General features: G+C 45.8%; 1 protein-coding gene across 1 annotated transcript in view; it reads right to left on the bottom strand.

Moving 5' to 3' along the window:
- The window catches only part of KRR1 (KRR1 small subunit processome component), a 113,771-nt gene that overhangs the window by 23,195 nt on the left and 62,591 nt on the right, over positions 1 to 27,985 (bottom strand). The window lies entirely within an intron of this gene.

Below are 27,985 nucleotides of genomic sequence, written 5' to 3'. Positions count from 1 at the left end.
TCACAACACATATTGCTAACGAGAATCCTTCACCAATTCATTTCTATCAGCAATCAGACTCACTGCTCCTTACACCAGATTGTAATTTCACCTGATCCTACCAAATTCAGCTTTCAGTATAGTAAATGAATCAATGTGAAGGTTTTCTCCCCAGTTAGGCAAAATAAAATTAGGCAAATAATTACCTAATAAAGATAATCATTGAGCAGTCCTTGCACGAGCTCCTAGAAGTCCAACCAATTACCAAGAGCCAACTGTATGCAAAGACGATACAGCACATCTACAATTTCCAGGTAAGTTCAACCAGGAAAGAGGCTGTAATTTTCAGCAATATGACATTTCTTTTGGGAGAAAAGCAGGGAAGAGAGAGAAGAACTTTCACAGGATTGCCATCTAGTCTAAGTTTGACCCTACAGAATCAAGTTATTATAGTCGGTTAGCTTCTAGTCAGTAGCTGACTAGTTAGTTATAGATCTCATCAGGAATCATCTTATGTTGAATAGGTAATCCAACTTTTGTAATTGAGACACTAAAAGCGAAGTCTCTTGGGGACATTTTGTAGCGAAGTCAAGACCACAACCAAGGGAAAAGAATTTAGTACAGGAAGTTGAAAGTACCTGGAAGGAAATGTGGGTAGAAAGTCTCAGTTTAAGTTTGAGAAAAAAAGCATTAGGGATGATAGCTAACCAGGACTGTCAAAAATACAAAGATAAAGCCAGGGTTACAATAGTCTTAATTTACAGTGCAGTCAGATGAGATTTAGATCTGTGGGCAGCTTATTTTGTTTCACCACCTAGTGGCAATTTAATTAGTTCTCGGACCACTCACCCACCCTGAAGGCTATAAGGTTATCACATCAAATGGTCATAGCCGTTAAGGTAACCTCTGTGTCTCTAAACAATTACACAATGGCTCACAATGTTGATAACTTATGCTAACTCTTTCCATCAGAACACTGAAAACAGACGGTTTAAAAATAAGCTATCCAACAAATATTACAAGAAAATGTAAGTGGTTCACGGTCGTTAACATTCTCACTCACCGTTGACCTTTCCTTCTATACCATGCTGGGAAAGCTCATAGCTAACCTTCAGCTGACAGCACAATCTGTTAGAGGACTTTTGCAGGTCATTTGGCAATCACCATTTACAAAAAAATCGAGGCTATTAACCCAGAAAAATCCACTGCGCTTTGGCACCATCGTCATTAATCTCTTCGAAAAAGGAACCATCTTGACCCAAACACACAAAAAAAAAAAATTATAATAATTGACATGACCTTTCCCAATCTAAAGTTCTCCTTGGCAAAAAGGTGTGATTGGGTCTTATGGCTTTCACAATATAAATCAGCCACAGACAAAAATACAAAGGTATGCAAATGCTCATTTAGAATAACTTGAACCCTGGATTCCACAGGAAGATGGAGGGGGGGTGGGGTAGGGGAGATCGGGTTCAACTTTGACTTTATACACCAGAAGACATGACCACTCTGGGAAAACTTTTCCCTAGTCTAGAGCAGTCAGGGGTTATTGGGCCTAACCTCCAACAATCTAAGCCTTTACCTCCGTCCCAAAAAAAAAAAAAAAAGAAAAAACACTCAGATGCATTTTCTCAGTTGCAGCCAGTTATGCCTACCCAACCAAAACCACTGATCCCCATGCCTTTTCCAGTCCCATATTCAACTGGCCATTCTCAGGCTAACGTAAGGTGCCAAGATCAAACTAAGCAAGGCATACCTACTGAAAGGAGCCAATTCCATCTACTTGCTACTACAAAGAACTTCCAAAAAGATACTCCATGCCTACCCTGACACAAGTCAGCCAATCCGACAAAAGAAACTCCAGATGTGCACCTGCTAATGCACAGTGCACCAACACCACCATCTGCAAATGGACCAGAGATGCAACATGCTAAAGATGGCTAATAACCCATACAGTCGCTCCTTTCATCACAATGGAAATTTCTTGCTGATACTCTAGTTCAAACTAGGTTTGATCAAAACTATTTCAGCACAAACAACCTCTCTAGAGACCGATAATCTTATAGAAAGTCATCAGCACAAAAGCCATATTCATTTGAAACCCAGATTTTAAACAGGTTCTTGCAGAATTTGGCGACCATCCCCTACCTCCCTGCTACTAGGGCTACAAGAACATCTTCAAAATCAGGAATTCCTGAAGGGCCTGCAACCACATTCACATAAGGTCCCATATGAGGTCAAACAAGACTTCACTTATAGCTACTTCATACATCTGACGGTACAAGGCACCAATATCCCAAACTACTCCATTAATCCATCAAAATTATACCTCAAACCTGGCTACAATTTTCAGTTCCAGAAAGTGATACCTAGCAAGGCTTGGGACCGCCAAACGTTTTGGATGCACAACCTAACCACTGTCCTAACCAGACAACTTCATAGTTTTGAACTAATATAGAAAATATACAAGAAGTAACATTCCAGCCGGTAAGGGCTCACTGGTTGCCCTATTCAAATTCAAAAATAGTAAACCAAGAAAGTGCGAAAGATGAGACTCCACAAACATTTTGAACCTACATATCTCGAAAACCACAGAACGGATTTACAACAAATCACAACAACACGCTTTCTGGATCAAGATCTGGCTTTCTGACAAATTTGGTGTAATTCTGACAGCCATTTGGATTGTAGTGCTGTTCACAAATCATCTATGGAAATTGCAACGGAAAAATTACGTTATGGGACCACCCTCTCCCTTTTTAGGTCTCGCCTAGCTATTGCGATAGCAATCGCTATGCGAGACTCTAGTAAGGGGCTCCCAAAAGTGCTCCCAAAAGCGGATTGCATGGCGAGCACGCGCACAATCACATCGTGCCGCCATGCAATCAGTTTGGCATCGTACTTCCAAGGGTCCGCTCCCCCGCTTGGAATGCGCTCCCCCGCCAAGCGCGCGCACAAGTCCTTTTGTAAAGCTTATGCATGCGTTTAACAGGAACTAATGAGGCGCACCCAGTACCTAGACAGTGGTAAGAGGTGTAAACGTTACTAAATAATCAAGCAATGCTGTCACAAAATGTAGCGCATTACGCCGCATAATTTTCCTATTCTTGCTGCATAATTTGCCCCCTCCGCTGCCGCATAATTCCCGTGGCCTTCCATATATCTCAGCAGCGTTCTTGTGATCGTGGGGTCATGACACATGTCTTTAAGACGCAGAGCTCAGCACGGTTCTTGGAACTGACAGGGCATCACATGTTCTCTCGCTGGCAGGGACAGGACAGCCTGGCTGAAAGATCCTGCGCCGAAGGTATCATTTCACGCCGTTTGTTTCTCACTGTCCCAAACGTACGGGGTTTCCGTGCAGTTTCAGGAACTTGTAAAACGCACGTTAGGTTATTACAGTTTTCACAAATGAACATAGTGTGACCTCTCGGAGCGCTGAGGGCTCGTTGGATCCCTTTAGGCGCTCTACCTAGTTCCGGCATTGGTATTTTTAGGCACAGTCGGGTACGTCCGACTTCCACAAAGTTAACTTTTTTCTATTTAACAGTTTGGTATAGCGCGAAGTCCACCCTGCCTGGTTTCAAAGCGCTGCAGATGCATCTTAGAACATACAATCATGTGCAGTTTGATTTAGCTGAGGCAGTAATTAACAGCGCTGTACACTAGGCGCTAGGTACGCATATCTCTTTATAGTACGTCCTACGTCAGATTGGTACTCAGCCTTTTCTTTTCAGGAGCGTAACTAACAATAGTGAAGCAGGTGCAGTGGCACCGGACTTATGGATTCAATAGGCCCCTTACACACCATCGATTTTTGTCTGTGTTCCACTATTGAAGTGGAGAGCATGGGGGCTCTTCTTCCTTGCTTGCACGACGGACCGAGCCATCCTTGCCACGCCCTCTTTACACCTCAGCATACACCGTTCCTGTACTAGAAGAGCCGGAAAAGCATCTCCGCGTTTTAACCAATGTACGGCATTACCCCCAAGCGCCACGAGGGGCGCTGTTCCTTCATATCGGAGGCAGCCAAGCAGAGGAGCTGGCAGCCAGGACCTCTCGTCAGCCGGAGGCGCAGCAGGTGCAGTTGCACCGGGGCCCAGAGTCCTGAGGGGGCCTTTGAACCCCTGACAATGCTGCTTTTTTGTACCTAATAGCCGTCAAAGAAGCCATTTTCCTTTCTTGCACCGGGGCCAGGCCATCCTTGCTACACTGCTGTCCTCAGCAGATGCCCTCGCAGGCTTTAGCCTCACACCCACTTGGCCCATCCCATGTCGTGGCCTGCAGTACCCACACGGGGCCAGGGGCTGAGTACCAGCCCACACCGCAGCACTCTGCAGTCTTTGGGCACTGAGCCACAGCAGAACAGTGTTATATATTATTTATACAAATGTTACACTCATCCTCTGTGCTTTAAGTGACTGAATCTGACAAAAGACGCTCTAATTTACCCTGCGCGTGACTGGGGTCAGATTAAACAAAAGAAATGGCCGGGTTGCTGCTTTCGGTTCTAAGTATGACCTTGTTCTACTAATAGACACTTGCCCAGTATGGCATGAAGTGAAATGCCAGTTTTGGAAGAGTCTGCAGGTCTATTTATGTGCACCTGACTCCCTTATTCCTCCAGACGGGGATCTTAGCAGCTTTTGTGTGGTACCCGGCTGGTGCGCAGCGGGCGAGCGCAGCAAGGCAGAACCGAACCTCACCCTAAATTTAACAGCAGCTTCTAAATCAACTGAACCACACTTGGACAAGCAAGGCCCAAGCAAGAGTATAGACAGAAAGTTAAAATACGCCTGACTTTGAATCAAATCTTTAATGACACTGAGGGGTATATTTACAGAGGGATAGCGCCACCAGAACGTCCCATTTGCGGCGTTCTGGTAGCGCTATGCCCTTCTCCATATTTACAAAGCGGCGTTAAGGCTTAACAGCGCCTTGTAAATATGGCCCTTTTACACACATCACTATTGGCATTGTAAATGACAATGCCTTTTATTTATGTTTTGGTTTTTCAAACATAAATAAAACGCATTGTCATTTACAATGGTAATAGCATAAACTCGCGTAAATGCGAGACCTATAGCATTGCAAACGCTTGTTTTCTTAGCCGCAGCTTCATGGATTCCCCCCATTTTTTTAAGGTAGAAACTGAAGTGGATTAACTCTTGGGAACGTTTTGTGAAGATTCATCAAATGGTAGCAAAGTTAATAACAAACCAACCAAAATACTTTCTTCCTATGGTAACTAGGTTCTAACTTTAACTACAAAGTGCAGACTGCCACTTAGGGTGACGGGGGGGGGGGGGGGGGGGGAGTGGAAGATATATATATATTTAATTGACTATTAAGAATGTGTGCAAGGAAGTGTATTCCTGCGGTATAAAAAATAGTTTCAATTATTGGGTCGTGAAAAATATTTCTTCTCCCTTCTCTCCCTCTTTTTGTAAATACATAGAGGAGTAACACACTCTGACATGATTGTAGAGAAAATACGAAGGGAAAAGAGGGGAGTAAGCGTAATGTGCAATATAAAAACATGTTAAAGGAATAGGAACGAACATGTTAAAAGATGGCGGCCAAAGTGCACCAAGCAGAGCCTGTGACTTTATATGTTGAGTCCCTCTTCGATGTCATTCACCAATTGATGTGTATTTTATTGAGAAAAAAATGGTGCACAAACATCGTGAACAAGGCAGTGTGAGTCTGCTGAAACTCGTTGATGTTACACCTCGTTCATCAAAATAAAGACCGAGTGCCCAATTTTTACTTCGGAGTGCTGGATGTTTATTTCGTAGAAGAGATATATATATATATATATATATATATATATATATATATCTTGCTCCAGGTTTGCCCGCAAACAAGGACGCACTCCACAGCAAATCACGGGTAAGAGTAAGCATCACAGTCTGATATTGTTTCCAGCTCTCATGTCGATGATAAGCCTGACGCGTTTCGAACTTCATGTTCTCTTCAGAGGCTCGACCAATGAGTTCGTGCTGACACACCCACGCATTTATACTGATTAGGCATCCTCCAATGGACTTAAACGCAATGCCTGCTGGATTTCGTAGTGTGTGTCTCCCCAGGTGGATGCACGTATTTAAAAGCTGTTGTTAGATATATATATATATATATATATATACAGTCCAAAAAGTAGCAAGTTATGCGCGTAGCACCAGACCGAGAGGGCGTGTCTGTAACCGGTGCTTGCTTTACCGGTGACACATCGAGTCCAATCCCATTCCAACTCAGAAACGGGCCGACACATGCTCAGTGCTACTTTTTGGACTGTGTATTTAACTACAGCGCGTCGCCCCCCCACTTGGCAAGGATATTTACCTGGATGACCAAAGAATGGGGAGAGAGGACACGGCAGGTTGCTGTGTTAAGGTGCCAACAGCAGTTTATTTGCCATTATTCTGTGAAAGAGGCTGGGGTGAGTGTGCATATCGGAGCCAGCAGGACTGGGACGTCACTTGGCGTACGAGCACAAAATCACTGCATTTTGACTCGCAGCGAAGGCACATGAAAACCCGGCATGGATCACGGTGAGCAGCGCATTCAGAGGCCGTGGAGATTGGTCAGTTACATACTCCAATCAGAAAACAACTTCCATACATTTAAACAGGCCCCCAGGTGTACTATCACTGTTTGTTGGAACTGGCACTGAGGAAGGTCGAAAGACTGAAACGCGTATGCCGAGCGTTTCACAACAATGAATTGGATTCACGCTTTGCGCTTTTAATTTTGGCAAAATAAATCTACGAGTTGTCACTGAGCATGTGTCGGCCCGTTTCTGAGTTGGAATGGGATTCCACTCGAGATATATATATATATATATATATATATATATATAGATATATATATATATAGATATATATATCTATATCTATATCTATCTATCCATCCATCCATCCATCCATCGATGTGCTGGGAGTCCCCGTCCCACTAAGTGGCAGGAGAGATGCTTGTATCAGCTGTTTCAGCTTGTTTTCTCTTTTCCGAGGGATCGGAACAACTTCTGCCTGCCTCAAGTGCAAGGTAAGCCAGGGACTGCTGCCAGGTGCAGCTCGTGACTGCACGATGAGGCGATATCACGGCATTTTCGTCTCAAGACCCGGCTGATTTGGATACTTAGGGCTGGAACGTAAAGGGGACTTGAGAGAATTCGTGGACACCATCCTCACCGTGGAATTCCATTTTATTACCGTGCCTTTACCCTGAATATTGTGTTCTTTCACCAAGCAATACTCACCGGGAGGCGGTGCTTTCGAGGAGGTGAAGTCTTACCTGGCCCACATTGGGAGAACGACCATGTGACTTGGGGTTGGATCTCACTCACCTTCCAATGAGGGTAATGCAGGACACACATAAGGCGTGGGTGGAGTAATATCGCGGTAGCAGCGGCAACTGAGGGAGGCTACAACGCTGAAATGCATCTTGCTTTGCTGTCCTAATTAAACGTCTCTCAAAGTTTCCCCGAGTGGCATCTTCTCCTATCCTATCAGAGGGGGTTTTGTGTGATATATATATATATACACACACACACATACATTTATAAATAACTTGCGAGACAAAGCTCATCGATGAGGTTGGTGATCACTAGATTTCTACTATATCAGCATAAAAACATTTTAGATGTGTTTTTTCAGGGTGGCACTGCCAAAATTTATAGCATTAAAAAGACGTGAGTAGGGAGGTAAACAATTGCATTCTGGGTCAGCACAATGGTTTATCAGGTCAATGAGGTCGGTGTCTACAGGGAAGTGGTTCCCCCACTTCAAGGGAAATACTGGCTGATTGTCAAAGTGCTGGCAGCCCTGTGAGGCTTTCAGGACGATGCACAACTGCAGGACGAGTCAGGTCTTTGCAATTGTCAAGACAGGATCAGGCAGGCAGGGTTTGGCGCCAAGTCCACAGTTCTTGCGATCTTTGGTTCTTCTTTGTCCTTCTTCAGTCAGGCGAACCTGAATTCCTGGTGTCAGGGGGCCACCTAAATACTGAATTTCGGGGCAAAAGATAGTAGCCAATAGGCTTATTTCCATTGGGGTAACTACATCCCTAAATTAAAACTTCCTGTGGGGAGTGGGAATAACCTTGTCTCAGTTCCAAATTCCACCAAAAACATGGTAGTGGAATACTTCTTTCGTTGAGCACATCAGGTAGTCCACCTTAGGGGTGCGACTAGCCTGGTGGTGAAACACAACTACTAGCATAGCTAATGTTTCATCTGTCCTGGTGCCAAATGGACCTCAGGGCAGGGGGTGGCATCTCCCAGGGCAGGGGGTGGCATCTCCCAGGGCAGGGGGTGGCATCTCCCAGGGCAGGAGGAAGCCAAGGTCGCATACCATAGGCGGCAGGCCACTGGCCTTGATATGCTAAAATCACTAGCCATCCCCTGCTGGAGGAGGTGTGAACACCTTTCTCCGGAGCAGGCATTGATTATGGCCTCAGATAGCGTGGGCTCTCACCTACATGGGGTCAGAAACATGTGTGTAGCGGCAGGCTGGATGATACTAGGCAGCCAGCACATTAGAGAGTAGTAGGTTTTTCAGGAGGAACCTCTAACTGACCCTCTAGTTGCAGGTCATAATCTTGTACTAGCAACTGTACAGATTATTAAGACAAGGTGTTTGATACCAAACACCATAGGTTTCAGTAAAGACACCATGTAGACGGGGAGCTCGAAATGACCAGTTCTCAATACATATACTTAAGACTGCCTCCCTGTTTACTTGCACCATCTAATAATTGGACTAGACAGCACAGGGGCAAATGTGCTCATGCAGATTTGCCCTTACATGTAATATAATGCACCCTGCCAAAGGGCGACAAGGCCTGCGGTAGAGATGACATACATATATTACATGCAGTGACTTTGGCATGGCACACAGTAAGTATATCATGTTGTGTTTTGACTCACGCTTTGCACCAGGACGCACAGTCTGCAATGGCAGGCTGCATGCAATTTGTCTTTGGTCCCATAATACATGCTGCAGCCCTGAGGGACCCTCTTTGGTACCCTTGCCCTAGGTACCAGAAGTACCACTTACTAGTGAACTACAGGGGTGCCAAAGTGTGAGCCAATTAGCCCATTTTCCTTTGTTTTAGGGAAAGAGCACTGACACTGGGGCCTGGATAGCAGGGACTCAGTGCACAGTCGAAAAACATCAGTACCAGTGGAAAGAAATGGGGGGTGACCATGACAACAAGCATTGGCATAGCCAAAAGGTATCGCTTTGGGACCTTATAATTGTTTAGCCAGAGCTTTTGGCTTTGCCAAGGTCTTTAAACTACGTTGTAGAGCAGTGTGGCTGCTGTGCAGCATGTTGAAAAGTTATAATAAAAAAGTGTTAAGTATTTTTCTTACCTTATATATAACCAAGAATACATTATGTACAACTGAATGACCCTATTCAAAATAGAATTAACCTAAAAAATGTCTTCTATTTTTTTGTCCTTACAATGCTAGCAACTTCTTTCTGCCTGTTGTAATGCTTGCTTGTTACATTTTTAGGTCTCGCCTGATCCAGCGCATGCGCTGGTCTGGCCGAGACATTTAGTGTACGGGTTTTCAAAGTGCTGCCACAAGGCCTAGCGCTTGCGTTCACGTAAGCGTGCAGCCGGCAGCTTTCAGTGCCCGAGGCGCCATCTGGAGCTTTCACTTTTTCCACCCGCGTCGCACGGCCAATGCTTGTTTTCCAAGCTTTGGCCGCGCGCGCACACACACACAACTCCCACTTCTCTCCCTCCCCCACCACATATGGCGTCTCACGCGTACGCCCAATGCTCGTTTTTTTGGGCTCTGCTCGCATCTCCCTTCTCCCCATCTGTTGTCAGTTTTGCCTTATAGCGCTTGCTTGTTCTCTTTGGTTGTATTTCACTTTCTCCATTTTACTCTTTCTTCGCTTTCTGTCTCACACTCTTTCCTTTTTCTTTGAGCTCTATATTTGTCTTACTTACCTTGTTCGTTTTCTCCCATTCTTTTTGTATGCCTTGCTCATTTTTTTCTCTCCCTTTTCACCTACCCTTTCTACCGCTCTTCGTTTCTCTCTCTGTTTAACCCATCTAGGCCCCCGTTGCCCTCCATCTAAGCCTCTCTCTTCCAACATTTTAAATTGTGCGTCGTTGCAGTATCGGACTTCTCGCACGGATACATCGACAGGCAGGAGGCAGCACGCGCCTCCCGGAACCCGAGGACGTCTTGTGACCATCTCTTTGTCTCATGATATAGTTGAAATCGATATGCCTACAACAGGCTTCCTGGAAATAGCATATATTTACAAATCTTCCTGAAATAAGATGGCATCCGCCTAGGCGCTGTATTGAAATGCATTAAAATTACATTTATGTTGAGCTTGGCACCCCTGACGAGAGGCGGTAGCGCTATATTTTGTGTTAAGTAAATGAAGCACGTGCCATGCTGATCAGTGTTGATCAAGGTGGGATAATGGCATTTTAATGGCAGCTGATATGTGACAAGTGTGTGACAGGTTACAAACATCGATGTCGTGGTCCAGGGATATCCACACAGTGGGCACAGCCAGGGAGAGGGGTGGGGAGGGTGTGTGCTTAGCACGGCTCTGCAGCTGAGTTCGCCGTCTCACATTATCAGTACAACATTAAACTAGAGGAAACTGTACATTATGGCACCGCTACCAGCTGTCCTTAATCACGTGTGCCCCCTGCATGCAACAATTCACTGTTCACCACACTGCCCTCTCAAAAAATATTTCGGAGTTAAAGACATAGCACAGTGGTCAGATTTCTATCCTTGTAATATAGATTTGCCCCCGTTTAATGCACACACGAGTGAACTTTTCTTACTGACTTCTGTGGGTACGTGTAGTTTCTTCCTCAATATGTAATCACCTCACGTGCAATATTGTATATATTTTGTTTCATATATGTTATTGGGGTATCTGCCTATAAGGAAACGACTGATTCATAAAATGATAATTTATTTTTCACTAAAACATTAAGTGTATTAATGAGAAGAACTAATTAACAGATATAAAAACACTTTATGTAAGATCTAGGCAAACGCAGGCGCAGAACAAAACTCTCAGCAACACCCAGGTTTCAGCAAGTCCATACCTTTTTTTTTTTTTTTTTGAGAAAACTACTCCATCCCTAAAGGTTGCACTTTCTTCCTCTGTCCCATATCAGTTATTTTCCCTTGTCTCTGTTCCTGTTTCATTTCTCCTGTCCCTTCTGAAGATTTTGAGTTTATCTTACAGAGTGCATAAAGTGCTGGGCAAACACTCAGCAAAATTTTACTAAACCCACACTCACTCAATCACTCTCTCTTCCTCGCTCACTCCCTCCATCTTCCCTCTCTCTCTCGCCCTCTCTCCTCTTCTTTTTCCCTCTTTCTCTGTTTTACCCTCCCTCTTCCCCCTCTCTCTCCCTCGCTCTCCTTACCTCCCTCTCTCCGCTCTCTTCCCCTCTTCTCACTCTTCACTCTCTCCCCCCTCTTCACCCTCCCTCTTCCCGCACACACACACACACACACTCTCTCTCTCTCTCTCTCTCCCACTTGCTTCTCTCTCCCACTTGCTTCTCTCTCCCACTTGCTTCTCTCTCTCCCTCTTCCCCTCTCTCTGGCACTCCCCTCTCTCTTGCACTCCCCTCTCTCTCTCTTCCCCCTCTCTTGCACTCCCCTCTCTCCCTCTTCCCTCTCTCTTGCACTCCCCTCTCTCTCCCGCTCTTTTTTCTTCCCTCTCTCTCTCACGCTCTCTCTTTCCTCCCTCCTTCCCTCCCTGTTCCCCCCTCCTTCCCTCTCTGTTCCCCCCTCTTTCTCCCAATATACAAAGAAGCATATGGACTCCACCGAGGTAAGCAGAAACAATTGTAGTAGAGGCGACCTGAAGCCTACAATGAGTGATAAAATGCTTGTTTTAAATGTTATTGGGGGGGGGGGGGGGGGGAGAGGGGGGGGGGAGACAAACAACAGGAGGTTGGGAAATAGTACCTGAATTCCAACATGAGCAGCAGATGGACACCAGGGAAGAATCAACAGAGGGCAGATTGAGGTGGTGTTGAGGTGGTGTGCTGGTGCAGAGGTGATGCTGAAGTGGTGCTGCACTGGTGCTGAGTGATGCTAAATTGGTGCTGTGCTGATGCTAAGTTGGTGCTGAATTGCTGCTGAGGCGAGGCTGCGCTGGTGCTGAAGTGGGGATGCGCTGGTGAACTGATGCGGAGGTGGTGCTGTGCTGATGTGGAGATGGTGTTGTGCTGGGGTGGTGCTGCGCTCATGCAGAGGTGGTTGCTGCACTGCTGCAGAGGTGGTTGCTGCACTGCTGCAGAGGTGGTTGCTGCACTGCTGCAGAGGTGGTTGCTGCACTGCTGCAGAGGTGGTTGCTGCACTGCTGCAGAGGTGGTGCTGCACTGCTGCAGAGGTGGTGCTGCACTGCTGCAGAGGTGGTGCTGCACTGCTGCAGAGGTGGCGCTGCACTGCTGCAGAGGTGGCGCTGCACTGCTGCAGAGGTGGCGCTGCACTGCTGCAGAGGTGGCGCTGCACTGCTGCAGAGGTGGCGCTGCACTGCTGCGTAGGTTTGTGCTGTGCTAAGTTGATGCTGCGCTGGTGCTGTGCTGAAGTGGTGCTGAGTTGCTGCTGAGGTGGGGCTACACTGGTGCTGATTCACTGATGTTGAAGTTGTGCTATGCGGATGCTGAAATGGTGCTGTGCGGATGCTGAAATGGTGCTGTGCGGATGCTGAAATGGTGCTGTGCTGGTGCTGAGTAAGTGGTGCACTGAGGCAGAGTTTGGGCTGTGCCGAGGCAGAGTTTGGGCTGTGCCGAGGCAGAGTTTGGGCTGTGCCGAGGCAGAGTTTGGGCTGTGCCGAGGCAGAGTTTGGGCTGTGCCGAGGCAGAGTTTGGGCTGTGCCGAGGCAGAGTTTGGGCTGTGCCGAGGCAGAGTTTGGGCTGTGCCGAGGCAGAGTTTGGGCTGTGCCGAGGCAGAGTTTGGGCTGTGCCGAGGCAGAGTTTGGGCTGTGCCGAGGCAGAGTTTGGGCTGTGCCGAGGCAGAGTTTGGGCTGTGCCGAGGCAGAGTTTGGGCTGTGCCGAGGCAGAGTTTGGGCTGTGCCGAGGCAGAGTTTGGGCTGTGCCGAGGCAGAGTTTGGGCTGTGCCGAGGCAGAGTTTGGGCTGTGCCGAGGCAGAGTTTGGGCTGTGCCGAGGCAGAGTTTGGGCTGTGCCGAGGCAGAGTTTGGGCTGTGCCGAGGCAGAGTTTGGGCTGTGCCGAGGCAGAGTTTGGGCTGTGCCGAGGCAGAGTTTGGGCTGTGCCGAGGCAGAGTTTGGGCTGTGCCGAGGCAGAGTTTGGGCTGTGCCGAGGCAGAGTTTGGGCTGTGCCGAGGCAGAGTTTGGGCTGTGCCGAGGCAGAGTTTGGGCTGTGCCGAGGCAGAGTTTGGGCTGTGCCGAGGCAGAGTTTGGGCTGTGCCGAGGCAGAGTTTGGGCTGTGCCGAGGCAGAGTTTGGGCTGTGCCGAGGCAGAGTTTGGGCTGTGCCGAGGCAGAGTTTGGGCTGTGCCGAGGCAGAGTTTGGGCTGTGCCGAGGCAGAGTTTGGGCTGTGCCGAGGCAGAGTTTGGGCTGTGCCGAGGCAGAGTTTGGGCTGTGCCGAGGCAGAGTTTGGGCTGTGCCGAGGCAGAGTTTGGGCTGTGCCGAGGCAGAGTTTGGGCTGTGCCGAGGCAGAGTTTGGGCTGTGCCGAGGCAGAGTTTGGGCTGTGCCGAGGCAGAGTTTGGGCTGTGCCGAGGCAGAGTTTGGGCTGTGCCGAGGCAGAGTTTGGGCTGTGCCGAGGCAGAGTTTGGGCTGTGCCGAGGCAGAGTTTGGGCTGTGCCGAGGCAGAGTTTGGGCTGTGCCGAGGCAGAGTTTGGGCTGTGCCGAGGCAGAGTTTGGGCTGTGCCGAGGCAGAGTTTGGGCTGTGCCGAGGCAGAGTTTGGGCTGTGCCGAGGCAGAGTTTGGGCTGTGCCGACGCCAAGGTGGGGCTGAGCCGACGCCAAGGTGGGGCTGAGCCGACGCCAAGGTGGGGCTGAGCCGACGCCAAGGTGGGGCTGAGCCGACGCCAAGGTGGGGCTGAGCCGACGCCAAGGTGGGGCTGAGCCGACGCCAAGGTGGGGCTGAGCCGACGCCAAGGTGGGGCTGAGCGACGCCAAGGTGGGGCTGAGCGACGCCAAGGTGGGGCTGAGCGACGCCAAGGTGGGGCTGAGCGACGCCAAGGTGGGGCTGAGCGACGCCAAGGTGGGGCTGAGCGACGCCAAGGTGGGGCTGAGCGACGCCAAGGTGGGGCTGAGCGACGCCAAGGTGGGGCTGAGCGACGCCAAGGTGGGGCTGAGCGACGCCAAGGTGGGGCTGAGCGACGCCAAGGTGGGGCTGAGCGACGCCAAGGTGGGGCTGAGCGACGCCAAGGTGGGGCTGAGCGACGCCAAGGTGGGGCTGAGTGACGCCAAGGTGGGGCTGAGCGACGCCAAGGTGGGGCTGAGCGATGCTGAGCAATGCTGAGTTAATGCTACGCTTATGCTGACGTGGGGCTGCACTGGTGGTGATGCACTGAGGCGGAGGTGGTATTGTGCTGATGCTGAGATGGTGTTGCGCTGGTGGTCAGGTGCTGCTGAGTGATGCCGAGTTAATGCTACACTTATGCTGACGTGGGGCTGCACTGGTGGTGATGCACTGAGGCGGAGGTGGTAATGTGCTGATGCTGAGATGGTGCTGTGCTGATGTTGAGGTTGTGCGGCGCTGATGGTGGTGGTGGAGCACTGATGAGAAGGTGGTGCTGTGCGGATGCGGAGGTGGTGCTATGGTGGTGATCAGGTGATACAGAGTTATGCCGAGATGGGGCTGAGTGAGTCTGAGGTGGTGGTCCTGCGCTGGTGGTCAGCTGAGCTGCTGGGTCAGGTGGCACCGAGTGATGTTGATTTGGTGATGAGGTGATGCTGTGCGGATGCTGAGGTGGTGCTGCTCTGATGCTGAAGTGGTGTGGATTTGCTGAGGAGGGCTTGCGCTGGTCCTGAGGTGGGGCTTCGCTGGTGCTGAGGTGGTGCTGTGCTGATATTGAGGTGGTGCTGCGCTGGTGCGGAGGTTGTGCTGTGCTGCACTGATGGTGCATTGATGCAGAGATGGTGCGGTGCTGATGTTCTGGTGGCGCCGAGTTGGTGGTGCACTGATGCAGAGTTGGCACTGTGCTGATGTGGTGCTGGTGCTGAGTGATGCAGAGGAAGTGGCCAATACTAGAAATAGTAAGTACAATATCATGGACAGGAGTGAGGTAGGATATAAAGGAGCACTTTACCTTCAGTCATATTAGAAAAATAATATCTAGCCTAAACCTTACCCGGGCCGCAGGCCCAGATAATCTGCCGGCAGTGATTATAAAAACAAGGCCTGAGTGGTGGGCAGAGTTTTTTGCAAAAATGTTTCAGGGGATCCTTAACACAGGCATTTTGCCAGGAAACTGGAGAAGAGCAATCATAAGGCCAATCCATAAAAAAGGAGATTTAAAAGCCCCGAAGAATTATAGATTAATAAATCTCCTTGATATAGGAGAAATAGTCTTCGCCAAATTTTGGGAATGCTTAAGGACTGGGCAGAAGTAAATCGGATTGTGCCCCCGGAACAGGGGGGTTCAAAGAGGGAGATTCAACGGTTGACCACTATTTCACGCTCTGGTCCTTTGCGCGGAACTCAATTGAGCAGAGGGGAAGTTTGTTCTGCTGCTTCGTGGACTTCCGCACAGCATTTGACCTGGTGGACCGGGAGCAGCTGTGGGAGACTTTGACTGAATAGAACATCCCGATGGATTTGTTTGGGCTGATTCAAGCACTTCACACCGATAATTGGGCCCAGATAATTTTAGATGCAGAGGGGAGCTTATCTCAGAAAATCCAGATTGGCAACTGGCTGAGGCAGGGGTGCGTATTGGCCCCCTTGCTTTTTTCCTTGTTCATTGCAGATTTGCCTTCAACCCTAGGCAATGTAAGTGGGGCAAGCCCAAAGCAAGACGGGAAACATATCTCATGCCTACTATATGCGGACGATCTTGTAATTATGGATCAAACAGAGATTGGTCTGCAAAGAAAGCTAAACCGGTTCAATGAATACTGTCGTTTTAAAAAACTCGTTCTCACTATGGATAAGACAAAGATCTTATGTTTTGGTTGAATGAAAATAGGGTTCACTTGGTTTCTGGGCTCCGAGAAGTTGGAAAAGGTACCTGGGGATGTGGTTCGAGAGAAGTCTGCAATGGCACACTCGCCTCGATGCACTAAAGCTGAGGTCATCAGCATCGGTCAGTGGATTAAAAAGATTCAACGATGCTTATGGCGGAATGTCTGACAGACCAGCCCTCAAAGCTTACTCAGCAATGGTACCACCACAATTTTTGTATGGTGCAGAATTGCTTTATTTGAGTGGCAAAAACGGATGGGACGTTGAGGAGGGAAAACTCTGAAAAATCTATTTTCATTGCCCAAGTCGTCATTGGTCCAGGCAGTGAGACTAGTATTGGGAACCACCTCATGGGGTATAACAGCTTGTATGGCCATAGTACGATTCTGGCAGCGCCTGGGAACGGGAGAAGATATTAAAATCTTGCACTGCTGCAGAAACAAGATTTTAAAGAGTGAGCTAACGTGGGCAAAAGGGATCAGAGTTGCCATCACTAAAGAGTGTTGCATGATGAATGTTAAGCTGCGCCCCCAGACTCTCCAAATCTAGATCGACAAGAGGGAACTTAGGGCCCTGGGAAAGGAATTCTTTCGAGCACAGGACCAAGATTACCTCTTGAGGAAAAGCTCTGTATGTTTCATGGCTTCTGCGTGGCAAAATGAACAACAGTTCCCTTATAGGCTACCTAGCTGTCGGTTAAGAAGAGAATTGCTAAGGTTAAGATTTGGGGTTAACCCATGCTATGCGAATAATGGGGTAAAAAGATCTATGATAGACAGTAAGAGAAAATGCACCTGAACTTTGGGAATGACATGTGACATTTCACACATATTATTGGATTGTCAGAAGGTTTTAGCTATACAAAGAGTCTTTATGTGAGATTTCTAAAAAGTACGATATTAAAAACAGGGTTCAAGCAGTAAACCTTCAAAGAGAAATGAGTAATTTAGACATAGCTTGTGCCATGGGGAACTTCATTCAAAAAGTTAAAGAATTTCTCAAATGTGATTAGAACTGAAATGTTTATTTTATAGTTTTATGTGGCCTATGTTATATGAAATGTGAAAGAAAAGCGGAGTGTATTATATGAATTTTCTATGAGGTTTAAATAATGAACTGTGATTTTAGAAGTTTTATTAATGTAGTTTTTAAAACGTTTGAGGACCATTGGTCTAAATAAACTTGTATTGAACTTGACTTGAGTGATGCAGAGGTGGGGGTGCCGAGTGATGCGCAGGTGGGGGTGCCGAGTGATGCGCAGGTGGGGGTGCCGAGTGATGCGCAGGTGGGGGTGCCGAGTGATGCGCAGGTGGGGGTGCCGAGTGATGCGCAGGTGGGGGTGCCGAGTGATGCGCAGGTGGGGGTGCCGAGTGGTGCGCAGGTGGGGGTGCCGAGTGGTGCACAGGTGGGGGTGCCGAGTGGTGCACAGGTGGGGGTGCCGAGTGGTGCACAGGTGGGGGTGCCGAGTGGTGCACAGGTGGGGGTGCCGAGTGGTGCACAGGTGGGGGTGCCGAGTGGTGCACAGGTGGGGGTGCCGAGTGGTGCACAGGTGGGGGTGCCGAGTGGTGCACAGGTGGGGGTGCCGAGTGGTGCACAGGTGGGGGTGCCGAGTGGTGCACAGGTGGGGGTGCCGAGTGGTGCACAGGTGGGGGTGCCGAGTGGTGCACAGGTGGGGGTGGTGCTGAGCTGGTGCTCAGGTGGTGCTGAGCTGGTGCTGTGCTGAAGTGATGCACGGACGCTGAGGTGGTGCTGCCCTGATGCTGTGCTGCACTGGTGCGGAGTGATATTAAGGTGGTGCTGAGGTGATGCTGAGTTGGTGCTGCGCTGGTGCCGAGGTGATACTGCACTGGTGTTGCACTAATGCTGAAGTAGGGCTGTGTTGGTGCTGAGTGGCTGCTGAGGTTGTGCTCCGCTGATGCTCTGGTGGGGCTGCACTAGTGCGGAGTTGGTGCTGCACTGGTGGTAGTGCACTGATAGGGAGGTGGTCGTGTGCCGAGTCTGAGGTGGCACTGTGGTGGTATTGAGTGATAATGAGAAGATGCTGAGCTGGTGCTCATAAATGCCCTGGCGGTGTTGCACTGATGCTGAGGTGGTGGTGCAGCACTTATGCTAAGATAGTGTTGCGCTGGTGGTGCTGCACTGGTGCAGAGGTGGTGCTGCATTGGGGCTGAGGGGATGCTGCACTGGGGCTAAGTAATGCTGTGCTGGTGTTGAGGTGGTGCTGTGCTGGTGTTGAGGTGGTGCTGTGCTGGTGTTGGGGGTGGTGCTGGTGTTGGGGGTGGTGCTGTGCTGGTGCTGGTGCTGTGCTGGTGTTGGGGGTGATGCTGAGTAACGCTGACTGGTGCTGAGGTGGTGTTGTATTGGCTACTTGCAGGATATATTGTTTACTAGCAGGATATATTGTTAAGTAACCTCACATTACTTGCGTGTTCAGAGAGCACGAGGAGGCATTCCTTGATATAGGATTTATTTAACCTACGATAGAAACCTACAAGAACGCATCAAAAGTTGAAAGCGCGTTAAGGTTTGGACATTTGAGCTAGTAAAACAAAAACGTGTTAAGATGAAAAACAGAGCCTCTGGTTGAAAAAGCGCTTGTGAAACCAATACCAGTGGAAAACAAGATAAGGGCATAATTTGCAGCCCTCGGCTGAGTAAATTCGGAAAGCCAAACAAGCAAAGGCAAAAAAAAAAGTAGTGTGCCATAACTCACATATATGGCCAAAAGTGAAGTAATCCATGTAATGGGGCCAGTCTCCAGGCCGTGACAAAAACATCAAGAGGAGGGACAAATGTTAACTATTCACCAACGAAATCAAAGGAATTTCAAAAGGCACCAATGAAAACGGATGGGTGTGGTGAAGGCCCATACAGTAGATACAGCACTGCCCAATGGAGACCTAAAGAGGGGCACTTTCCTACAATTATTGTGAATGGTAATGTGCTAAACAGAAAATAGTGAAATAAGTTACCATAAAGGAGCATTCCTTTTGTAAATGCATTATACAGACATGGCACACTATTTGTGGCAACTTGTTATACACAAAGGTTGATCACTTTTTAGCATTGAGGTGCGGAATAAATAGGAACTCACTTGTGTTAGGCATTTCCCAATACAAAGGAAATAGAAACGTTTGTTTTTTACGAACTCCAACATGGATACAATTACAGCAGCTGGTACCTGATCATGCAGACATACTAGATAGACTACAGGAAATTACAACATCACAGTTAAAGCTGTTACTAAGTTTGATCATATGAGCAGTGGTCGAGATATTTTACAAGAACAAATATTTTCTTCAGTATATTCAGTCTGTACACAAAAAAAGAAAAACATGCTACCCATTTTTGCCTTTATCTTCATGTATCTACTGTTGTACAATATTCTAAGGGCCAGTTGCCATTAAATAAGAATGGGTTTTCTGCATCATAGCATTTATTCAACATATTTTGTCATGGTTAATTTAGTTTGCTACCTGGTTACAAAAAAAACCTTAACGTCTCTCACAAAGGCACAGTTTATATTGAAACTGTATATAGACTTTCCCAGAGACGTGCAGGAATTGTGCGGTAACAAACAGAAGGCTTTTGGTTTACCGAGGCCACATCAACAAGTGATCGACACCCCAAAAATGATTTCTAACACAACTGCAGTTGTCCTGATGCGAGATACTGATCTTGTGAGGTACATGTTTTTGGATGTGCGAGACACTTCGCCTGACCTAGATTATTTTGCATTCAATTACCTCTCGTGATCTTTTCAAAACTACCTAGGTCAGTCAGCAGAGTAAATAGTTGTTTTTTTTACAATTTGTAGGTTCCCTAAAATTTACACAAGGGTTTTGTTAATCTGGTTTAACAATGCTTCAAGTAGATCAAGCTACTAACCTCGTTGAACTACTTCCACAGGAGGTTGGATGGACTGATGGGTCGGAGGAGGACAAGCTTGCTGTTGAAAGCTGATCATATTCTGCAAGGTGTAAATGAAGAAGTAGCGTGCAGGAGTCTGTGCCAGAGCCCAGGGTGGAAGAAAGACTGACTGTGGCAGGCAAAGATAAGTCAATGTGCGGTACTGAGTTGGCCACATAGAGATGATGGCAACCCTGTATATGAATACAGTCCTCCTTGTTCAGTGCGAGAGAGCAGGGTGTCATTCTCCACTCATGCTTAGTCACCAGAGCCCACATGTGCTTGCTCCAAACCCAAGTCCTCTCTAAAAGAAGCTATCTCTTCCTCCAATGCTTCACATATGTTTTCCCTTAGTAAGCAGAGCTCTTGGGTGTATTCTCAGTGTTCCATGTTTTGCCTGTGCTTTCCTGCCTCCCACCTGTTTTACCTCCGTTCTCTGCTCCCGTGACCTTGGCTCCAATCAGTCCTGACCCTTCCAGCACACCGGTAATTCCTTCACTGATCTACCTCACGAGTCTTACTAAACCCTTTACCGGTAGAACAGCCACAGTTCCAACTACAAAATCTTTTACAATAACGATAACCATCCAACATCAACCAGAAAATACCGCCTGTGTCACATTAAAATAAAAATAATAAATACATTAAAATAAATAAAAATAAAATATAGCCTGTGTCGCCTTGGGTGGCGCTTCCTCAGACTACACTGACTGTGACTCTTGAAGGACTGTGTTGATAGCAGTAAACTTTGAGCATCAGGTCCAGTACAACATACTCACATCTTCCAGTTTTGACGGTACAACACTGACGCAGAGCCTTGTTAAATACAAACACTGCTAACGTCCTGAAAATTAGCTAACTGACCAGCATCCAATTTTGAGAGTATAACCTCTGTATGAGTTTCAGAAGAACCTGAGCCATAACCTTTTCATAATTAAAGTATCAAATGCCTGGCTTTGTGTTCATAGGAGCAACAACGGATCCATGAAATATTGTCACCTGCACAAATTCGTAGTGACTATTCTCCTTGTGGTAATCAGTAGTGCTCTAGATGTCTTACTTAAGAGGCACAATGGCTGCATCAAACTTTTGTCTAAAACGTTGATAGTTGTGTACACTTCATCTGCATTCTTAAGTAGGCATACCCATTTGTACTTCTGTGGGATTCTTTTAAGTGGCACATTTCACAGCGATGTAGCCTACTTAAATTACAGCGCTGTTGGAGAGAAGCATGCTGCTTGACCATCCCTTACAAATACAGAGCATGGGCACCTCAGAAATGGCATCCTTCTGAAAAAGTACAACGCTTGCTTGGAGTCCATGACCTACGTCCAAGAGGAAGCACAATAACACTGCACAAAAATATCAGCTATAATCACTACAAGACCAAGAATATTTGAGGGTTCATAACACTTCTCTACATCCATAATCCTTTTTATTAACGGCTGCAATAATAACTTTAATATGAAGTATCACTAGTCCAAAATTAATACAAGATAGCAAACAGTATGCTACAATTACCGACGTATATGAGACATCTATTCTTTGCTTTAAACAGGTCACTTGGTTAATCAGGCAGAATACATAAATTAAAAACACTTTATTGGCCACCTGCAGAAGTCTCTCAACACAATGGAACAATTCTAAATGCTTCCAATTATAGCTGGTAAAACAGGTGTGTTTCAACATTTCTATAGCGCTTACTAACCTTATGTGAGACAATGAAGCGCTTGCCTGCATGCGCAATATGCTACAACATGTAGGTTGTGTCGTTGGAAGCGTGTTGCAGTTTTTGATCCTATGTGGATCAGATGTATGGAACGCAGAGCTTAGTAGTGTGTTGTATGAAAAAGTCTGAGGGAGACATGCAGGTTATGGTTTTCAGTAAATTGTCAGTTTTGAGCAGCTCTGCATGTCCCTTGATGGCATTTTTTACGAGCATAGTCCATTCAGCAGAGTACTGAACTGGGTTGTCCATTCTGAGATATTTTATTTAACCTCTTCAGTGCCCATGACGAGATAGTCTCGTCATGGAGCACGGTCGCGCTGTGCCCATGACGAGACTATCTCGTCATGAACCCCACCCTCTAATAAAACGCCCGGCACAGGAGGGGGAAAGGGCGTGGCACAGAAGGGGTTAAAGTCTTCGGTCCTGAGCAGGATAACACTGGAGAGATATGGCAGAGAGATCTGCAGGAATGACTGGTTCCATCATCCCAAATCTGATTGACATTGTAAGAGATCATGAAGTGGTCATAGTAAGTAATTTGTTGGGACGTGCGGTACTAGACTAAATTAGAGTACTCTATTGGCCAGCATCACAAGGCAGATCTCTTTAGGGAGCAGGTCCTCACTCCTGTTCTCCCTGCTGCTGCTTCTAGCCCCCAGTCCGTTTTGCCCTAACCCTCGCTGACCGACTTCAGGAAGAGAATCAGGACCTGGCTTTTCAACTAAGCCCAGAAACTCAGTGTCTGGATACCCTTAAGGGCGATAAGCCGCACTTTACAAGTATTGATTGATTTAGTTAATCCATGCCTGTTCAGTTTGTGATGAGTGGTCTGTTGCTTGAGGCTAGTATAGTACTGTGTGATGAACATGACCCACAGCAGTGAGCGAGTGTAAGAGAGTGAAGCAGGAGTAGTGCGAGCCAGGAGGGTTAGGTCTTCAATTACCATTACTAATGAATATGTCAGAATGAGTGTGCTGGCCATATGTGAATTGTACAAGCTACTAGTAGACCACATGCAAAATATTGTTAAGGGTTCCTGGAAGTACAATGGCATTACTGAAATGCATAGTGTGTAACCTTTTGTCCCTTCCAACCATATAGCACTCCGGTGCCCAAGCAGGTTTGTCAATAGGAAAAAGACGAATAATAAAATTAAACAATTGAAAGCTCATAAAAGCCGGGCCCTTGCTTCAGAGAAGGGTCTTTTGCAAATCAATCAGGGACCACATCTATAATTGTGTCTTTCCAGTGGTTTGTACATATAACCTGACTAGCAGCTATATAATGTATAAATCTATAGGTAAATTAAAAAGCGACTGATAAAATAGTACACGAAACAGGTTAACATTTCCACTTTAAAAATCAAGTAAAACCGGTTATCTGTTGAATAAAGATTTAGGTTCAAGACACTTTTCATAATAAATGGTTGAACATTCAAAGCAATTTCAATGTCACATTGTAGATGCATCACAAGCTTTGGCATTGTGAAGGCCCAATAGTGCTAAAGATGCCTAAACGTGACAAGATATTTTTGATGGCTGGACCGTAGATTTATAGCTCTTTGCCAAACTGCCCTCTAATAATGCAACACCACAAGAAATTCTGCATCATTAGCATGGATAGACTGCTCAGGCCTGCAATATGGAGCATATGAAAGTTTTCATAGCTGATAACTTCTTCCACATTTGAGAATGCCAAATGGCTACGGGTCTGTCTAGCGAAGCAATTAACAGTATCCCAGCTTTATAAAATTCTTTCATTTTGGAAGAACACCTAGAGCAGGGGTGTGGAATTTAATAAAATATCTACTTGTCCATGGGGCAGGTTGCTTCATAAATCTACTTGTCCTGTAACAAAATCCACTTGATCCTTTGGTGCCATGTAGTGCAGCGACAAATTATGGCAGCAACCTCATTATATAAGAGCTCTGATATAGCCTCTCTGATTATGCCTGGGCTCATACATTAGTAGTGTTTGAATACTTGAAATCCCCTTATGTGGCCACGTTTCCGCAGATCTACATACTGGGGGCTGAAGGTCGTGGTAAGCAATAGTTCCAGGGTTAGAATGCCCTTTTGAGAAATGTTGGAAATTTACTCCAGACAATAGCAGACGTAAACCTTCTTCTAGAGATGGGGAAAAAAGTGGTTGAAGGGAAAGTGAACTTGCAAACACTCAGATTTTCGCAATCTACACATGCATATTTGCTCATGCTAAAATGCAGATCATAGATATTTTCAAGGTGTATATTTCTTGTCCTACTTCTGTAAATTCTTGGGAATTCGTGAAAGCTGTATAGCTGCACTTAATGCACAGACATAACATGGGTGCACTTTTGAGACTTTCTTTAATAACTGGGCCCCTAATTTGGCCTGACGTTGACTGTGACCTTTTGTGTTTATTAAAATTCTGTCTCTCTGTATCGGCTGGCTTTACTGTGAGCATTCTGCTTTTTTACAAGGAGCATATCGGCACACAAAGTAGTTTTGTTCAGTGCCAGTAACTACAGTGGCAGTGTGTGCTTTTTGAGACCAAAAAACAATGTTTGCTTTTGCCAATGTTTGATATAATGGTGAGGGCCCGGCAACTCCCATACCAATAAGGTTTTAAAAAAACCATGCCAAAACAAGGTCACACATTGACAAAACTATGATGCTGACTGCCAATTTCAGACCTACTGGCTTTGCCAATGCTTGCTTATTTTTGTTTCTCAATCTTATTGAAACTGGTTACACTGATTTTCCATTATTAATATTTTTGGGAAATATAAGCATGCATCAACACGTTACTAAATGATGCTGCAAAGAAATGGTACCTGATGTTTTACAGTAGTTTAGAAAAATGTTTTTTTTCCTGCTTTCATTTTTTAATGAAAACTTTATTTTGACAGCAAAGAATCATCAATTTTGCTTTCAAGCTTCTGCAAAAATTTGCTTCAAATCAGAGAGCATTTTGGGAACATTATACATAGCCCCAAACTGCTAAACTTTGAAAACGTGTGTACACATTTTTTTACTGGAACCACTGCAAGTAGTGCAGTCAGAACTTACAACCTTTACTTAGAGCGCTCACCCTAATAATAAAGGCTTTCAATTAATGAATCATAAATACAAGTTGTAACAGAAATAACATATGGACATAAATATTACCTTAACTGCTGACAATGCCCTTCCCCGATCCATAATGTGGTACTGCAAACTGGCAGCCAAAGGGTTTGTGCTGCAGGGGGTTGGGCCTACTTGTCCCAAGGACAAAATACACATGAAAACTTGGTGCCCTTGACCCCAAACAATGTGTCCTGGCCATCGGGCTATAGGAATTCCACATTCCTGCCTAGAATGTTCAATGCAACGATTTACATTCACAGAAACAACCCTTCGGTAAAAGGTTAACTTTTTTATAGAATCATGTAACAAAAAATAAGATTAAGAATTCTACTAGGATCTAATTGAATTATGCATCAAGTCAAAAAGCAAACAAGCTATAAGGTTATAGCTGCAAACCCAATGTATTTCCTTCAAAACTCTAACAATCAGAACAAGTGACAGAAGCCGTTTGTATATACTTGGTATAGGGAGCAGCTGGCATGGAATCAGGAATGTAGTATGTCTTTAAAACACACATCCATTTGAATTTTTTGGGTGGATTTGTATTTTGATTAAACAAATAGTATGTATTAAAGGTTTTGCATATAGAAAAAAAAAGAAAAAAAAGAGTAAAGAATTTAAGAAAGTAGGTGAATCTAACTGCTCAAAATAAAACTTAGTGGTTTAGCATTTTTTGGCAGGCAGTTCGAGTCCATCCCTCTATTAATTTTGGGGGAATGGATGTAGCACACAAGACACATCTGATTTAGCTATTTATTGCACAACTCAGCAACAACCCTATGGAGCAGCATACAGTACTGCTGCCAATGCCAACTATTCACCTCAGAACCTCCCCAAGGCTTCACAATGGAATCACTGTGACCTCATAAGAAGCCCAGCACGAGAACATGCAGATGCTGCTCATTCCTTTACACTTTAATAATCAAAAACAATCTAAAAAATATGAAAATAAAACATAACAAGGAGAACAGAAAATATTTAAGGAATTAACGACGTTCAGGATTTAAGAAATATTGGAGACTTCACACACCCCACTAAATAACAGTTCTTCCCGTTTTAGTTGCGAACTGTCGTTTACCAAGGATCTCCACAAGCACGGGCATTTTTAAGGAAGAAGAGGTGGACTCCAAGGCGGATGGCAATTGTTCTGCTCCACCCATTCCTTCATTCACCCATTACTGGTGTCCGCTGGAACATGCACTCAATTCTTTAACATAATTTGTGTCCTCATTCAACATCCATCTATAAGAATTTGCAGTTCTCTTTGGCAGAGATGCCAAGTTTTTCCGGTCACTCAGCACAGCAGACTTTGTCAATAACTGCACAACCTTCAGGGGTGGAGAACATTTACAACTTTTTCGTTTTATCAGGCTGACTATATTCCTCATGCCACAACCATTCCTGGTCACCAATATAACAACTTGACTCTTGTTTTGTTCATTACAATTCTGAGGTGACCTTCATTATTGCTCTCAAAAACCTTGCTCCTCAAACACACAGGGGGAATAACCCTTAAACTTCTCCGTAGGAATATATCTCAAATCTCAGACAATTCATCATTGACTTCCCAAAATCATCACATGCTCCATGAGCCCAACACACTTCCACGTACTTTGATCAAAATCGGGTCACTGCTATATCCCTTCCATCCATTGGACCTTAGTACTAGCCTCAGCGCTGTCATTTGTCTTGAGGGTTACAGAAAACCATCCCAAATAACTGAAGAAAGTTGTCGTAATAAGTCAAGGGGAAATCTGCTAAGGTAATCCAGAAATTTGTTTTTGACTCTAGGCACATTTTGAACTCTATAATTGAAATCTAATAGCTTCAGAGACATTCTGGCTATGCGAGGGGTAGCCTTTTGCCTACCAATAGTTGTAAGGATCTTTCCGAGGAGCTTATGATCAGGGCAAATAAGAAATTCAGAACCCTCAGAATGTCTTCATTCCCCACACACACAACATAACATTTCATTATCAAAGAAAACCTTTCTTCTAATGGGCAAGAGGAGCGTGAGGCAAAGGACATAGTATCTTCATTCCCATCCTTCTCTATTTGGGACAACCCAACGTCTAAATCCTTCCCGCTGGCATACGTAGTAATGGCACTCCTTGAACCAGGAGCGAAAGCATTTTTGATGCTCTCAAAACATTTTTTTAGACTTTTGTTCCACTCATAACTTTCTCAATTCTTTACCAGTTGTCTAAAGTTAAAAGGTTTTGGAAGAAACATTCTGTAAATTCCAGGAAAATACTAATATCAATAGTAGATGTGGCTGGCAGAACATTTATAATTGCTACTACATGCGCTCTTTTCTTTGGTGACATACCTCCCTCTCTCATTTCACATGCTACATAAGTCACAGCAATTTAGCACTTCTTAAATTCGGCAGTCAGACCCTTTTCATTCAACACACTCAAAACCTTCCTTAGAAACTGGCATGCTCCCATGTGTTCCCTCCTATGACCAACATGGTGTCTTGCAAAAAATAAACAAAATGACACCATCGTGATCCTTACAAAGTAGGCACATTAATTGCTGGAACTCGGCAGCAGCTGATGCCCATTCAAATGGCATCTGTATAAACTGGAAACACTCATAGGGTATTAAGAACGAGTCAACCACTTGCTGTCAGGATAAGACAGGATCTGGTGATGCAGAGGTTGAATGTGGAAAACCACTTAACAACTTTGCTAATGGTCAGCATCTGGTCTTGGGCAGAGGCATACTGTCAGTTAGTATGGGATTATTCAAATCTCTCAAATCGATGCATACACTATCATTTCCTCATTGGGCTATGACCAAAGGATCGAGTCAGTCCGTATCTTTGACTTTCTAAATTGAGCCATCCCTAACAAATTTCCGAGCTCTGTGATGATTTCTTCCCTGACACCAAGTGGAACGTTATGCACTTTATGCAACACAGGTGTGGAACCATCCTTAAATAATATTTTATGATGGAACCCTTCCCGTTTGCCAACCTTCCTGGAAAATATATTTGGAAACGTCTCCCTAGTCGCTCACCAAAAAAACCTGATGTTCATAGCGAAGACTTGGTCCATACTAACTTATTCCAAAGTAATATCTAAAGCT

The sequence above is a fragment of the Triturus cristatus genome, chromosome 4_1, assembly GCF_964204655.1.
Source record: "Triturus cristatus chromosome 4_1, aTriCri1.1, whole genome shotgun sequence".
NCBI classification, from domain to species: Eukaryota; Metazoa; Chordata; class Amphibia; order Caudata; family Salamandridae; genus Triturus; species Triturus cristatus.
Note: the sequence above shows the minus strand (reverse complement) of the source record. Positions and strands in the feature narration are given on the sequence as shown.